This window comes from Sabethes cyaneus, chromosome 2, assembly GCF_943734655.1.
Source record: "Sabethes cyaneus chromosome 2, idSabCyanKW18_F2, whole genome shotgun sequence".
NCBI classification, from domain to species: Eukaryota; Metazoa; Arthropoda; class Insecta; order Diptera; family Culicidae; genus Sabethes; species Sabethes cyaneus.
This window is the reverse complement of record NC_071354.1, coordinates 57,403,609-57,416,151: the sequence shown is the minus strand read 5'-3', so window position 1 is coordinate 57,416,151 and position 12,543 is coordinate 57,403,609. Positions and strand designations below refer to the sequence as shown.

The following is a 12,543-nucleotide window of genomic DNA, read 5'->3' as shown; positions in this document are numbered from 1 at the left end:
CGGCGGCGGCGTGCATCGGCGTGCGAGTATTTCACACCGTTAAAATACCGCATTTCGTATTAGTTTAAACAAAATCTTTTTAAAAACCGAACTAAAGTTGACAAGTAAAACAAATCTTAATAATGCTTATTTTGTGAATGATTTTTAATGACATTTAATCTATGATTTATTTTTTATTTGTATGTTTGTGAATACGCAATATGGTAGGTACGGGTACATAAAGGGCAGGAAAGGTTTGGATACGCACCCAATCTTTCAATTTTATGCCATACATATTAACATCCGATTGCTATAGATCGAATTTAAATTTCTGCTTTCTGCCTATGTGTTTTTTTAATTAAGGGATATTACATGCATTGCGTAAAATAGACGACACCTAAAACTTTGCGGGTGAAATCGGCAATGTTGCAAATCGAGCGAGAATTAAAGTATGCGCAGTCTCATGCGAGCGAGTATAAGTAGCATCCAACGTTTACGCAACAACGCAAGCGCACGATACACAACCGTCGATGCTGCGTGCATGCATCCTACTACCTACTTACTAGCGAGCGCATAGCTTCAAAGTGTCTTTCTGCACAGCCCACTCACAAAGCCAACAACTCGTGAGAAGTCAACAACCTGTGCGGGCTAGCGACATACTAGGATATATGGATACATATTTTGCGTTTTTTTCCTTTTTGTTTACCTTACGCCCTCACTTACACACGCGGATAAGACTGCGAGCCCTCGCGAGTGATCGATGTCAGCTGCTCGGATTGCACTTACGAGTGAAGGCGGCAACCGTGGCCGATAGTTGAATACACACTCGCAAAAACGCAGGGCATGAAAAAATAAGAGCGAGAGTCCCAAGGAGATGCTCATGCCGGCGTGTTCGTTAGAACAAAAACGCGCGTGTAAGAAAATTAGACCCCACGAGTGCGGGCTTGCAACACTGGAAATCAGTATCAGGGTAAGACCGGCACCTAAGTTTGTCAGCCAGTTTACAGGCACGACAAAAGTCAAATAATGTACTTGAGTCTCAATGACCGAGTAAGTTCCGTATCCACCGAGAAAGTGACCAGTCCTTTGGGGCCATCCATATACCACGTGGACAACTTAGAGGGGGGTGGGGGGTACGTGAATGTCCACGCTTGTCCACGGAAGGGGGGGAGGGGGTATAGAAAATGTCCACGTGGACAAGCGACATTTTTTGCAATAACTAGAATTTCAATTTGTGCCTTTTGAATTAATTAAAATTAGGCAAGACGTGTATTGTACTTTGCCTTACAATCAAACGCACCTCGCCACGAAAAAGAAAATCCATTGACAGCGTATTTGAAAAATAACTTCTTAAAATTTCTTGAACCACAACGGAGAGGTCTTGTGATGTGTTAAAGTCAGCGACCAAGCTAAGGTACTCTGGTTGGACAGGGGTTGAAGCAGACGAATCTTCAAGCGAAGGTCAAGCTGGAACAGGCTTTCCTGTAGTCCATCATTTATTTGCAGTGGACAAGATTAGCATGGATAGAAGAACTAGATCTAGATAACATACCTAGTTTAGCTTGCTTTTACGTAAGCTTTTTTAATTCTTTTTTTTTAAGCTTTCTTAATTTTTTTAAATTACAGAATAACGCAAATGAAAACAGAATTGAGCATAGAATTTCACATAAGAAAAAAAATGTCCACGTGGACAAACAATGGAGGGGGGTAGGGGTTGAGTCGATGTCCACGCTTGTCCACGGAGGGGGAGGGGGGTGTTAAAAATTGGCATTTTTGTGTCCACGTGGTATCTGAATGGCCCCTTTGACTTCAAAACGCATGGTGGGTTATGCGACCTCAAGTCACACCAAGATGCAACAATTGGTTCAATAGAAGTTTATCTAGAATAAAGCTGGGATAACATTGGGTAGATCTAAACATGTCCCGGATACTTTTGAAGAAATAACTTGGTGACCGGACAATCTGTACCTATAAAAATGGATTTCTGTCCGTCTGTCAGTATGTTCCTTATAGAATCGAAAACTACTGAACCGATCGGCATGAAAATTTGCATGTAGGAATTTTTGGGGTCGGGGAAAGTTCTTATGATGGTAAGAGACCCCTCCCCCACTAAGAAGGGGGGCTCCCATACAAATGAAACACAAATTTCTGCTCAACTAGAGAACTAATCGAGCAAATCTAACTCCTCCCCTTTTTAGGAGGGGATTTATGGTCTCTCCCACCTATAAGAGAAGGGCTCCCATACACATGAAATACAAATTTCCTCATAATTCGAGAACTAATCAAGCAAATGGAACCAAATTTAGCATGTGGGGGATTTTAGAGGTATGAATTTATTTTATGAAGGTTTGAGACCCCTCACCCCTGTGGTAGTGGGGGCGGACTCTCATACAAATGAAACAGAAATTTTTGCGTAACTTAAAAACTAATCGAATTCGAGAAATTTTAGGCTCTTCCTTAAAACCACAGAAAAACAGACATAACACTCGTTTTCCATTCTTCGTACCGATTAAACCGTTATTTCAAAATTGGGCTTAGTTGGGAATGTCTCCGTTTTGGTCAAAGTGGCGCTTTTTGACAACAGAAGGGGAATTCCCCATAAAAAAATACTTGATGCTACTTCGAGGGATACCCATGTTGCTATTTGATATTTGGGAATGTCGATCATAGTGTGCTAGTGTTCAGGCTAAATGTGAGGTACGATAATTTTTGTCGATTTTTCTTCCAAGAGTTACATCTGTTTGTCTGTGATAAAACATTAGTCAATAACAAGACCACCAGAAACTACCTATAGTAACACTAGATTATTCAGGGCGAGACGGCCGCGAGTGTTGTCAGCGACCTGCCGTCGAAAGCGCCGTCCACTGCGGAGGGTAGCTCCCAGGATTTATGTACAGCACAGTTTAATTTTTGGCAATACGAAGTTTGTCGGGTCAGCTGGTAGTTGTATATACGGTATATAAGTGGTAGCCATAACAGCCGTAACATTGAATAACATCTGTTTTCTCTGCAAAAGACTGTAAACGAGTTGCAGATCATTCAAGAATTAGAGGTTAAAACGTACTCGCGAGTCCATTCAGTCGGGTCCATTTCGCGTACATCCAGTCGGCGGCACTCGCATTATTTTGGTTTATATTTCGATATTTGACGATTCATATCGGTCATGACGTCTTAAAATATCTAAAGTAATGAATACTAACAAGTTCAGTGTATAAAAACACAATTGATGCTATTCTAGTAAAAGTAAGAGTTGCCGTTCTTACCCTCACTGCCAAGGAAAGTAATCATACCTCCCAGACGAAAAGCAATTTTTAAAAAGAAATTAACACCGGGAAGCAAGACAGAAGTTTGACGGAAAACGTCATACTGAAGTTTATTTAAGTTAGGTATTTTCGATTCGCTCTCAGTTGGATGCACGGCAATACTCAGGGTACATCTACGCGGCAGTTAAATTGAATCTAAATTGAAGGTACAATATAAGAATGAATTCACAAAACGGGTACACTATGTGCTGTCAACATTTTGACCCGCATTTTTGTCAATGATGGGTTATATCGTCGGCGTGGGAAAATGGCCTCGGCGGCGTGGGAAAAAGGACCTAGGCGGCGCGCCGGTTCTAAATCATCGGCAGCGGCGGCGCACATGTCTAGTTGAAACGGTAGTTCTTTTACAATTGACGAAGAAAAACGGTAGAGGAAAGTAATGAAATTTTAGAGTGATGAAGAAAGAGCGGAAAGGTGAGAGAGAAGGGGGGGGGGGGGGGGGGTATTAGTAGCTACGCTCAAGTAGTTGTTGTGGTTTCTACCTTTTGTCCAATGCTGGAAGGTGCACGGGCCGAACCAAGCTATAATCTGAGAATTTAACCGGATTCGAACCCACAACACCCGCCAGGGCATGTGAACAAAAGGTAGGTATCAGGTATCAGCATCTTTGGCTCGAGCAGCACAAAAGCACAAAGCAGCACAAAAGGTAGGAGTCACAAAAACTACATGTTAAGCGTACCTACTAATAACCCCCCACCCTCTCTCTCACCTTTTCGCTTTTTCTCCATCACTCTTTCAAATTTCATTACTTTCTCCTACCGTACCTTCGTCAATCGTAAAAGAAGTACCTTTTCAAAAAATATTAAGTATATATACCTGACCTCATTTCGAGGTCAACACAAAAACACGAGGTTGGTCTATTGTACATCTGTTTTCGATATGGTTGAAAACTTACGCGAGCGAGTGTGAGAAGCATAGCATCCAAAACTTACTACACTCACTGACGCAAGCATACGACAAACAACTGCTAGTACTGTATGCATACATTCTGCTACCTACAAACTCGCGAGAGTACAGCCTCATAGCATCTTTCTGCACAGCCCGCCCATAGCAGTCAATAGGTCGTGAGCGCGAGCGACATGCTAGAATGTATGGATACAGATTTTGCTTTACTGCATTTCTTCTTCATCTTACGCCCCCGTTTACAACCGCGGGTAAGAGTGCGGGCCTCTGTGAGCGATGATAGGTATTAACCGCTGGGCTGCAATGACGAGCGTGAGCGACGACCGTGGCTGATAACCAGTGGTTGGAGAATTCGCGAAAAAGTGATCATTTGAATCGATTAACATCCCTCATGAACATACACTATTCGCCTGCCTCGCCGATAATGCACGCATCAGCTTTGAATTTTATCACGAACAGAACCTCAATTTGAACATCAGAATTCGTTCAAAAATTGAATATTGAACATTGAGTGTGTTCGATTTTTCGGATATAGAATGCCCGGGGACGTCGGAAATTATTCAAAATAATATTACCACGAAAAGGGAATAGTTTAAAGTAGTGTTAGTGACTTTACACGCAGCAGAAAGCGTCAATTTGCACTTTTGCTTTGCTCACGATATTCGTATATTCAGCGATGCTACGAAGCGTGAGTATATGTTGCTCATTGTTATAGGCGAATTGAACCACTCGCGTAGCTGTTTTATCATGATAAAAACCGTTTGCCGATGCCCGGCGTATCTATTCATTTTGCAAGTTTTCCAACCTCTGCTGATAACTAAATGCAAACTGGCAAAAACTTGTCGCAGTGCATAAGAAAATCAGAAAAAGAATCCAAAAAAAGTGCTCATGCATGTGTGTTCGTTTGAACGAAATAGCGGAGAAAATTGGACCATAGCCACTTTTACCTCTGATTTCTCACCGAAGAACCTTATAATGAAAGAGAAACAAAGCCTTAATTCCTCATACTGTCCTACCCCCGTAGTGGTGACCCTCCCATTATTTCATCTGTTCCTCTTATCTCCCAGTCACTTGTACAACTTCTGTCGGACTAAATACTAGATAATCGCAGCCACTTTTACCTATTTAGACTTCCCCCTCTCTTCAGCGATCACTCCACTTTTGTCAACCCGGTGCGGTGTGCAGATTTACCTATGTTTAAACACATATACGCCAAGTTTGATAAAGAGAGTCAAGGCGTTCCGGAGTTATGGCGCAACACGTTCAGTTTTTTATACTTAAATATGTTGAATCCCTACATATTCAAAGTTGATTTATTTGAGATAAACAAAAATCTCTGCATTTTTTTGTTATTATACATAGAAAGCTACGTTCTTTCAAACGTAATCAACCGATTTTAATTCTGCTTGCATCTTTTCTAGATACTAACATTTGAAAACGGCCTATTATTAACACAAAATTTGATACAAGTGAAGAAGTAAAGTAGATAGCCAGTTTCTTTTTTCACCAGAAGTTGCATCGTATTGAACCTCAAATCATCTAAAGAAGAGTTTTGCGAGAAGTGCAAACAAAAAAAATTATAGAGTAAAATCGCAAAATAGCAGACTTAATTCAGGAAAAACGCGCTAATATGGAAACAGTTTGAGATAGAGGGATTCCGTCTTCTGCAATATTACTCAAAATACTTCAATCTATAAAATTGCTAAAGTGAATATCCCTCTATCTCGTTTCGTTTTGAGGATAATGTTTGGATCTTGATTAATTTAATGATATGAATATATGGTACTACCACCTGCCATAGCAGAACATCCGTTCATAGCAATGCGCCTATCATGTCAAAAAGAGTTGAACATATTCAACGATTGGTCATGCTTCCCAACTCTTGTATGAAAGGCCAAAAGGGAATTGGTCGATAAGCAACATCACTTACACGTACCAGGGATTTAGAGAATCTCCTTCCAAGGGCTAAGTCACCTAAGTCAATCGTTGAATAAACCGTCTTAATGCAGAATGACTCCAGCAGGTGGGGAGAAGAGCCCGCTCATTACCCACGATGTGTTGTTAATCGGGCCAAGATTAACCCTAGAAAGTTGACTGTTTCACTCTCCCTAGGCCCACCGCTTCAAACAAGTGCTCTGATGGTCCCTCCCTCTTCCCGATTCTAGTTTATTTATGAAATGTGGTATATATGGGTAAAAATAGAACAATCTCACCAGCAGTCCTTCGAATGGAATAGAGTTGCGTCCTTTTAGTTTCCATAAATGCTTCTAATAATTAATTTAATTTTTCTTCTGGTATCCAATATCCATGTGCAGTATTAACACTCGTATTGGCCAAAGTTTTCACTATAAAGCAGTAAATGCTTCATAAGCTAAAACGAAAAAAATAATTAAAATAACTTACATTATGCTTACCAGATCGTGTGGCTCCACCGTCTACCCAAAACTTCGATTATGAGATCAGGCAGCCGGGAACCACACAGTATCGCACCTCCTAGCTTGGCTACTCAATAGAGCATTACCGGGTATGGCCACGTGGAGGCGCTAGGTAGGGACTTGGGATAGCTAGAGCTAAATTGGACGCTCCTCATTTGCCTTCCCCATTTCATACCCAATCTTGATTAATTTAATGATCACCCTAAAATAGCTCATATAAAGAAAAGCAGCATCTTAAATTAAGATTTTGTTGCTATCATGTGAATAGTCTAAAATCAACGACTACTGAGCAAACAATTTCTTCCATCTAATTTGGCTTCCTGGATCACAGTGCAAACGCAGCTCGCTCCCTAAAGATTTTGTACAAAGCTGAAGTTAATATGTGTGCCACCTAAACTACAGCTGGTGCTAGCACCTCATGACCAATCTGTCATCCGGGGCAGGATTTGTCAACGGACTACAGTTTTCCTAATGATGGCTTAGCTTCTTAAACTAAAACACCGACAAGTAACGAAGTAACAACGGATTGTTTCACGCCACAAATTCCACAAATCCCTAAAACGTAGTCCCAAAATAATGAGATAATTTGTTTTTCCCTGCAAGACATCGACACATCGACAGCAAAAAGAGCTCGTTCCTTCGTACACGAAGTATCTCCAAATAGATCGCAACTCGGCAGCCGGAACGGATCTTGCCATGGTAGATGACGGAGAGCGAGACGTAAGAAGCGACTTTGAATCGACTCAATCCTTACGATCCTGTTTTGGTAATAAATATGCCAGGCAATGGAGCCATATTCGAGAGTCGAACGGATGAGCGAGTCGTAGAAGGTTTTGTGACAATGCACATTAGTGAAGCCCTTAGCGATGCGTAAGACAAATCCCAAAGTTATGGATGCTATGTCCACAAGGTAAGAAATGTGGCGCCTAAACGATAACTAGCTGTCCAAAATAACGCCGAGATCCTTCACCTGGTTGACACGGTGGATTTTAGTACCATTGAGTTTGCAGTTGAAAATGACAGGTTGATGGATACGAGTGAATGAAATAATGGAACATTTTCCAGAATTAACGAGCTTGCAGTTCAAGTTACACCAATCTCTAAGGGCTCTTGTTGAAGACAACTTGCGTCAACTTTGAAGCGAATCCTTCAAATCGTCAGTGTAGGACAAACGAGGGCCTTTCAGAACGTGATTAACATCTTTGAAGTTCTACTGCAGTAACATTAACGGTCCCAAATGACTGCCTTGTGGAATTCTAGATGCGGCCGAAAACGCATTTGATTGAAAACCTTCAATTGTCACTATCTGTTACGAACTACGAGGTAAGAACTGAACCAAACCGCCGCTGATACCAATACCATGATTGATTCTGAACGCCACCGACAAATCAGTATAGATGACGTAGATCCGTTTGAGCATGATCTGCTAAACTTTCCGCAATATATGATGTTAAACACAGGAGATTCGTGGTGGTTGATCATCACTTAGGTATTGTTTGCAGTGTGACAATAGCGGAATCACGATTACAAGCTCAAATAACTTGGAAGTGGCACACAACGACCAGCTTCCTCGGTAGTTATTAATATGTTATCGATCCCTTTTTTTGAAAAGGAGACATATGGGCAGTTTCCCGTGCATATCTTGTGGATGTGCTGCTTTGAAAACACAGTCGGAATATCATCTGGGCAGGGTTTAGTCGAGGATTTTATCATTACCTCCCAGTTGGCTTCGAGATATGACGCTGGACTAATAAGCCATTCGTCGTATGTTCGAATCTCGGTTGGGAGAGGCTGTTAAAGTCACTAGGATCGTAGCAACTGGCCCTGCGATTGTCCTGTTCTCGAACAGATGGCTGCGAATTCTGTCGTATAAAAACAGAAGGTAAAGTTTCGATAACGGAATGTAGCACCTAGGCCTCGCTTTGTCATTGAATCGGTTCATCGATGTTGAGAGAACCTAGAGTGTTTCCAGTCATTAGCGGATGCAGTTCTAAAGTGCATCGTGGACGAGCCTTTGTTCGCTAGCTGTCAACAACAGTCGTCCTGGTCCTGCGTGGGGGTGTACGGAATGGGGTCCCCAAAATTATAGACTAGCAAGTGCGATAATGCCCATAACAATTGTTCCGAAAAAGCAGTCTTCGTCACCAACTTCGTGTCTCATCCACAGCTGAATTCCTCCAATCCGCTGCTAATTTATTATCAGAACGTAGGTGGACTTCCAACCAAAATCGATAATTTGATATCTCTTCAGATGAACATAGGGTTTTCCCAAAACGTTGAGTCCCTACGAATCTCATTAATTTCGTCTCATTCTCCCTGCGTCAAGTGAGAGCAGGAGGGCAAATTGATGCAGTGATACACGGACCTGAAAGCAGCAGCGTTTGATCGGGTTGTTCACGGTATCCTTCATGCAAGACTTGAGAACGGGGTTTTCTCTTCGTTCTGTAAGTCACTACACTCATACCTAGCACGCCGTAAACTGAATGTGAAGATCGGACCCGAGTTTTCCGTTGCATTGAGTAATATCTTTGGCGTACCACAGGGCAGCATCCTTGGACCACTGCTCCTTACTCTTTTCGCAACTTAACTGTCAGCTCTCAAGCCACCTGGCTGTTGGTCTGTTTACGCCGAAGATGTAAACATCTTTAAGATAATTTTAACAGACAGTAGAAATGTGTTTTTTTTGCTTCGTTATTTTCGTTATGTTTCTCTCTGTCAGCTCTTAAGCCACCTGACCGTTGGTCTGTTTACGCCGTAGATTTTTTAAGAACATTTTTAAGATCATTTTAACGGACAGTTGAAATGTGTTTTTTTGTTTCGTTATTTTCGTTAACATAACATAACGTTAACATTTGTGTAGTTGTCTGTGTTTGTGGTTTTTCTCGTTTTTTGTCATTTTGGTCGCTTTTATAATATTTACAACTTACAACTTTGCATTTTTACTTTTCATTTTTATCACGTCACCTATACCATTATTTTATTTGTACAATTTTTATCATTTTGATGCTTTTAATCATTTTAGCTAATTTCTTGCATTTATTTACTAGCAAAAATGCATCTTTTGGGGATATGCTTGGCATTTATCATTATACTGATGTTTTTAATGCCTGCCCATTTAAAGTCGGGATAAGATCAATTTTCGTCACAGTATCATCTCTGCCTTTTTTTCATAGTGCACTGTACAGACACTCCCCATGTGTTAATTTTATTTCCAAAACAAAGTTAAACGTTAATCAAGGAAGCGTCGCAGTATATATTTTGTACACAAATTTGTTTGCATGCGAAAGTTCGCACGACGTTTCGTGAACACACGCAAATGCGCCATACGTGACACGTTCCTCCGCGCTAATATCAGGTGTGGTTGGCATCGGGTGCAACAGTTGCTCCGCCGTCGGGTGGCGGAGATAATGCGCCATTATGTAGCGTAAAGTGAAGTGAGCCAGCTAAAATGTGATCTACGACGCGACGCGCTCGAAAATCATCAACCTTCCGTGCCATGCTGCTGCAGCAGCAGCAGCAGTTGCTTTGTTTCCGTGCTAATTTTAAATTGTCACGATCGTATTAATTTGAATGAAAGTTCGAGATAGTTATTCATGCAAAATACGCTGTAAGTAATAATTAGGGATCATTCCAATGGAGCAATTTTGCGCAAAAGTGTTGTTCGCTTGGGTGCAACAGCGTTAGCGTACAAATTGCAAATATTATCCGGAAAGCAGTTCAAGTGCAAGGGAAAAGAAACTCTAAACAATTGTTTCTTCTTCAATGCAGTCTAAAAGTTTTTAAACTTTCTACTGTTGCGATTTTAATCCATAAGAAATAATTCCTCAACTGGAAAGTTAATATAAATTGACTTGTCTTGATTGAGTATAAGGTCGCGCTTCTCAAGTTTTCCTAATTATTGACAGTAGTATATTAATAAATGACGAGTCTTCAGACGTGAGGTGGAACATAAATCAAGCATCCTTTTAATTAGCACTTGTTAATGCGGAACTGCGTTCCGTAGTTTTATCACAACGTTTCGTACTAAAAGGCAATATTTGTTTACATTTTGATATCGAAATTAATCAACAAGCCGTGGAAGCAAACCATTATTACAACAGGCTCCACTTTAGCTAATCTGGTAGAATAAACAATTCACAGCTGTTTCCTGTATTCTTTTTCTACACTTGAAGCACTTGTTTGGGTTTGGAGAAACCAAACCAAATGCGACGCGTCTGTCACCACTGATAACCCAGACGGGTTTAATTTTATCTACCCAAACAAACACTTCGCTTTTGTTGAGTCATAGCTTTTGCTTATCATTTGCGACCTATAGTATCTTTTGTTTATGCAATCGGATTCAGTCAGTTGATTTGAGGCAGTATTTACACACTACTTACGCAATTTATGGATAAGATTAGCAAATGTTTTATAAACAGTTTTTTCCATGTAGGTGGAATAATTTTATAATACGTGTGACTAGTTTTTTTCGTAGTTTCTCTGCAGTTTTTGTATATTTGAATAAATGTATTCATGAGCTCAGCAAAACACGATCAGCAAAAGTGACTGAATTAAGTAGCTCTCTGTTTACATTTTCACATTTGTATTTAACTTCATATTACATTATTTGTTTTTAATGTTATTTTCAGGTTCTGAAGTACTATGTATGGCCCAAACAAAATAATAACCGGTAAGTAAAAGTATCGATGCTTAAGCTGCAAAAATATACTAAAAGTAATCAAAATAAAGTTTTGAACAGGTATTTATGTTTATTTGTATTTTTCTCAATGAAGTTTTTGATATGCCAAAAACTTTTTGGGATGTCACATTTTAAGCTGCGATTGATTAAGTTACGGCTTGTTTAAAATAAAAACTAATTATGGACACGATCCTGAAAAAACTCAGTGTCGAAAGATTTAATCTTTGGAAAATGTAAAATGCACTTAGCAGCCAGCATATATGCACAAAGATGCATTCAAATCGAACACGGTCAGGGTGATCTTGACTGTTTTGTGACTGATTCTGCATGGAATCGCTCATGTTTCGAAAAAGGAAATGTAGCACCATACCTCTTCGTAAGAACTGACACTAATTTACCCGATACTTTTCAATGCCAAACATTAACTGATGATGTTTCGATCGGACCTGCGTTCCGATAAAGATCTTCGGCTACATGTAGTGTAGCCGAGAATGGTACACTGAATGCTTTGCAGTAGGTAAGTATAGGCCTCTTTAGCACGAGTTGCGCAATAAAGAGGCAAAGTTACGGCACCGCCATGACACGCTTCTCGGAATCGAACGGGCCTGGTGGTGGCCGCCGCAATGGCTGGGTTCGAGCGGCTCTTTCCTTCACTGTTTACTTATTTGTACTGTACATTTTACCCGTGCATTTACTTTCCGTGTACGTAGGAATATGTAGTTTTTTTCATTTTTCGCACCCAACCCGGTGGTGTTATCGTCGTGCTTGGTATGAAGTTTTTACGATGTTTGGATAGTTTCACATGTCGGATGTTTTCCGATGTCTGCTAATAAGATGTGTTCGAATGAGGATTATTTTCGTTGAAGTCATTTTATTTTCAATAATCGGATAAGATTGCCTCCCAGTTGGCCTCGAGGTATGATGCTGGCCTAATAAGCCAGTCGTCGTATGTTCGAATCTCGGCTGAGAGAGGCTGTTGGAGTCGATAGGATCGTAGCAACTGACCCTGCAATTGTCCTGTACTCTAACAGCTGGCTGCGAAGTATGTCGTATAAAAACAGAAGGTCAAGTTTCGATAACGAAATGCAGCAACTAGGCTTTGCTTTATTATTCTAATCGGATGAGATTATTGTACACCGGATAATGATTTGAATTTTCTATGATCTGGATATTTTAGAATATACGAATATAATATGAATGAACGTGAAAACATTAATGTTAGCTG

The 12,543-nt window shown here is 40.6% G+C and overlaps 1 protein-coding gene across 1 annotated transcript in view; it reads left to right on the top strand.

Moving 5' to 3' along the window:
- The window catches only part of LOC128738739 (protein yippee-like), a 199,844-nt gene that overhangs the window by 68,386 nt on the left and 118,915 nt on the right, over positions 1-12,543 (top strand). Inside the window, exon 2 of the mRNA XM_053834085.1 lies at positions 11,269-11,309. The gene's annotated coding sequence lies outside the window, so the exon portion shown is untranslated. The remainder of the gene's footprint in view (positions 1-11,268; positions 11,310-12,543) is intronic.